The 5,000-nt window shown below is 37.5% G+C and overlaps 1 long non-coding RNA gene across 1 annotated transcript; it reads left to right on the forward strand.

Annotated features, from left to right (window-relative positions):
• Positions 1-1,208: 1,208 nt before the first annotated feature.
• On the forward strand, positions 1,209-4,275 carry LOC148968039 (uncharacterized). Its single transcript, XR_016149919.1, has 5 exons — positions 1,209-2,347; positions 2,479-2,584; positions 2,951-3,229; positions 3,495-3,576; positions 4,117-4,275. It is a non-coding gene; the product is annotated as an uncharacterized LOC148968039 (long non-coding RNA).
• The last annotated feature ends 725 nt before the right edge of the window (positions 4,276-5,000 follow it).

Raw genomic sequence — 5,000 nt, forward strand, 5'->3', positions numbered from 1 at the left:
ACGGCCCCTTGACGAGCTACCTCCAATCAGACCTCGAGCTACTGGTAGCTCGCGAGCAACGTATTGGAGTGAAAGATACGCAGCAAGAAGAAACACTAGTGGTTCACAATTGCCCGCATGCTGCTGTTTTGGCGTGCAGTGTTCTAATTTCCTGTTTATTTGTTTGGTGGAGTCAATTGAGACTGAGTCTATTGGTAAAATTATAATCAGACCCCCATTAAAAAAACGGATCTGCATGATTCACATAAGGCACACAAATTGACGTGAAAAAAGATACGGTAATTGCAGTCAGGTACAAAGCACTGCACCATGCTGCTAACGTTATCGTTAACCGCTTTCACACACGCACACAAGATAAAACATCAATACACAATGATAAAAATAAAATTCATTACACAATACCTATATAAATCCTATTATTTACACGATTACTACTGCTATTAAAGGAGTAGTTCACTTTTCTGATAATTTACTCACCCCCGTGTCATCCAAAATATCCATGTCATTCTTGCTTCAGTCAAAAGAAATTAAGTTTTTTGATGAAAACATTTCAGGATTTTCTCCATATAATGGACTTCAATGGGAACCAAACGGTTCAAGTTCCAAAAGACAGTTTCAGTGCAAACTGTTCAAAGGGCTTCAAATGATTCCAAAATGATGAATAAGGGTCTTATCAAGCGAAAAAAAAATCACTCATTAAATTTTTTTAAAAAAGTTTTATAAGCTTCTGTGTGCGCATTCATGACTCTCCTGTTTGAACTCGTTCATCAAAATGAACAAATCTTTTTTGTGTCATTTGGTTCATTCAACGAATTAAATGAATGAATTGACTTGGGAAAAAGATTTGTTCATTTTGATGAACGAGTTCAAACAGGAGAGTCAAGAACGCGCATCAAAGAATAGAGCAAGGTGAGCATTTGAGCTTATAAACTTAAACTTTTTTTTTTTTTTTAAATGAGCGACCGTTTCGCTTGAAAAAAATCATTAATTTGAATATCCCCAACTGAGCAAGCCAAAGGCAACAGTGGCAAGGAACCCGAAAAACTCCACCAGTGACCTAATGGTGTCCTAAAACTCCATCAGGTGACCCAATGGAGAGAAAAAAAAACCTTGGGAGAACCCAGGCTCAGTCGGGGGCCAGTTCTCCTCTGGCGTTTATGAACTCAAGGCTGGATTTACAGTAACTGTAAGGTAAAAATGTATATGTATTTCTTTAAACAAACTTTAAATGCGAACCTGTGATAAACGCTAATGGTGTTCACATGCGCATTTAGAATTGATTCTATAGTTATGTGCGTTTGAATATATGTGCGCAGGTTTTTAATTCCTACAAAACCATGCCTGAACAAACTACTTGTCTATAAATTTGATACAGAATATTTTTTTATTTTATCACTTCAGGATAGGGACGCAAAACGAAATTAACAACGCTTTATTGGGACAAACAAAGAAACTCAAATTAGCGTAGATGCCCTTCCTCTTATTATGTAACGAGTACATCAGGATTTAAGGGAGTTGTTCCCAGTTCTGTCTGACCTAACCTATGCAGCCTAACATTGAGTTTATAATGTATTATGTGTTTGCTAGGGCAAAGAGATGTGTCTTTAATCGAGCTTTGAACTGACAGAGGGTGTCTGCTTCCTGGACAATGATAGGAAGACAGTTTTGGTGCTAAATAGGAAATGCATCTACCGCCAGCAGTCGATTTTGATATTCGAGGTATTATAAAATATCTTTAAAACAAAATGTTAACAAATTTACTGAAATCAATGAACAGCACTAATAAACCCAGTGTTTTACTTGTTTTAGGATTTAGTTACCCTTTAATAAATAAAAATTAACCACTTTTACTTTATAGAAGGGGTAATAATAATAAGTAATTTTTCAATTTATTTCAAATTAAATTCATGATTTTTTAAGTTATATTCTGACAGGTTTTGGTTTGAGAGGAAGGGTTTCGACTCAAAAGTGGACAAATTACTTTTTCAAATGAAGTTTGAAGTTCAGTCTGAACCCTCAGAGCGGGAAGAAAATATTGTTTTATTTTTGGGTGAACCATTCCTTCAAAACTCAACACAATTTCCTTATTATTAATTAATTAATTATTAATTTTCCTTATTATAAATTCCTTAATATTTTTTTTTACTTTAATTGTATGAATAAAACAAAAGTAAATAATATTTGCCAGAGTTTTTACATGTACCTTCCTCTGCCTTCAGCATGGCGACTCCAACTCCATTTCTGCGTTGCAAGTGCATTCCAACCAAAATGAACCAGCAAGCCCAGAGCTACACCAAGGGACGGAAAATTGAAATTGGAAGATTTAAAACACAAGTTTGAGGAGGAGGTGAGCTATGTACGCCAAAAAAAAAAAAAAAAAAAAAAAAAAAAACACTATATCTAATACATACGGACAGATGCATTTGTTTGTTGGCCCTGGAATTCTAATATTCAAAACGGTTCCACTGGTCATCACAGAGGAGGTAGGGAATCAGGCCAAACATGTGTCCGGCTTCACCACTGATGAAGAACAGGACTTTTCGCTCAGGGTGGATACCTCAGCTTCCAGGGGAAGATCATAGATGTGAGTATATTTTCTTTCTGTCAAATAAATTTTGCATTATCTAATATAATGTAATGAATCCACCTCCTTTATCATCCAGTTACAAGTTGCCTGAAACAGGAAATAATTTTTTCTAAACAGTGATAAAGTGATAATGACCGTGTTCTGCAATACCTGCCTAATTCAATTATATTGATAATTTCGTATTTGTGAGCTGAATGGTCTCAAAAACAAACTAAATCAATTACAACATTGTATTAAATTAATTTTGAAATAGTTTGTGCATCTAATGGGAGATTCAAATTTGTGAAAATGTCAACATACAAATTAACAGGACATAACAGTTGAGTAAGACTGTTGACGCCATATATGCATTTTCACCCTCAGATTTACTATCTAGATTCCCATCTGACCGTCCTGGAACATAACTAAGAAACAAAACTGTGTTATACAAAACCACGTAACGTGAGGATGAGTCGGACAAACTTCCCCATTCTGGACATGCAGCTCCAGTGTGGAGGAAAGTCCTTCGATGTGTCCCAGTGGAGGGATGAGACGCTCACAGACCTCTATGTAGGGGATGAGGTGGTGCTTACCCATCTTCATCCATGCATCCTCAAGAACGTCCAGGGGAAATTCCAGTTTTCAGCCTACACGTCTGTGCAGGTACATAATGCACAACACCACTGCTGCCATAGAACACACTGAAATAGTGTAAACATGTATTTTGGAGATGTAAACCTACATTTCAATTAATAAATATCTCATGAAAACAATCACAACTGTAATCTGATTACAGGCTAGAGTTGCAAGTGTGTCAGGTCAATAAACAAGTATTTAACATACAGAAAAGCAAAATTGTTTAAAAAGAAAGACTTACAGTGAGGTGTTCCAGTACTGATACACTTCCCGTACTGGTTTGTTTCCACAGATCACTGAGGGCCAGGTTGAGGAAACAGAAGCAGACATCATTGGTGTCTCTGAGGTCAACGACACCTGCCACTTCCTCAGCAGTGAGTCAGAAGTATTCATTGTGCCGTCAACCGTCTTCTCTGGCAACCCAGACGACATAATAAAAAGATTGCCAATGAAACTTGTGCTGAAGCACTTAAACAGACGGGTCCTGCAAATCCGCTCTATTAACGAGAGGGAGACCTCAGCAGAATAGCCAACTCCCTCAACTATTTTGTTTGTGTTCTAAGAAAAAAATAAAATGTTCTTGTTTAGTTTATATAGTTTGTAACAAAATAAAATAATTTCACATGTTTCGAACTGTTGTCTTCTCTATCATCCATATACTGTACATTTCAAGTGAACTTAAAACAATCTTCACATAAAGCTATTGTAATTAATGTAAACTAAAATAAAATAATCGCCCGTTAACGCACAAGCTACGTGATTGAATAGTTTTGGTTACATTGATTAAGCCAGTGCTATGGCCTTAAAATTACCTTATTTGCATATATTTGTGTGAGTAGTGGCAGCATGCTTGCTTTGTCTATGGAATGATTCCTCCTCATTTGCTTTTCTGTTCTTTCATGCATTTATTCCAGTATGACCTCCTGAGGAGTCTGTTTTGCGATACCATAAGGTCCTCCTACTTGTCAAAAGTGGCTCAACAAAGACCGATGCCTACAACAGTGTGGGAGTGGACCGAAACACAGTTGTGAACCAAGCACCAATTGCAGAGCTGGCTACAGTTAGCCCTGACATGTTCAAGATCCTGAGGGCTGGTTTCCAAAAAGGAGACAGTCTGCAAAAATTTGCAGCTAACAGCTTCATCACTGGAAAAAGTGTCCATAATCAGATAATCGAACAGCTGTGGCATGATGTGTGGTGCTGCGTCCCTTCTAACTATTATGCCGACTTCCGATATCTTGAGGAACTTTTACAGTTGGATCCTGACCAGGACCTTCATTTGATCTGCCTTCACTACATGATGCTACCAAGGCTGAGCCATCATCTTCAGCTATTTATGAGGACATGGGACAACCATTCCCTTTCCACTGAAAGGAACAGGTCACTGAATCAGCTGTGGTTAGCTAGCCAAGTTATGGGTCCCCATCAAATTCAGAACACAGTAAGCATAGATCTCTCTTATTTTAAAATACCGTCATAGTGACTAAATCTTAATGGTGTTGTTAAGCTTAATTTCTATTATAAATGTTTTTTTTTCTTGGAGGATTCAAATACATTTGGAATAGACTGGGAGGCATCTCCTGCAGTTCCAGATGCTATCGGAGAAGTCCTTGTCCCTGAAGTGCCACCTGCTCTACAGGATCAAAGGCTGCATTTACACTGCAGGTCTTGATGCCCAAATCCGATTTTCTGACTATATCCGATTTTATTGACGACCTGCTTACATCATCTTTTAAAAGTGACCCATATCTGATTTGTGCATTCACACTATACACTGCTGAAACTACCAAATGCAGAC

This window comes from Pimephales promelas, chromosome 24 (genome assembly GCF_988280905.1).
Source record: "Pimephales promelas chromosome 24, fPimPro1.hap1.1, whole genome shotgun sequence".
Lineage (NCBI taxonomy): Eukaryota > Metazoa > Chordata > Actinopteri > Cypriniformes > Leuciscidae > Pimephales > Pimephales promelas.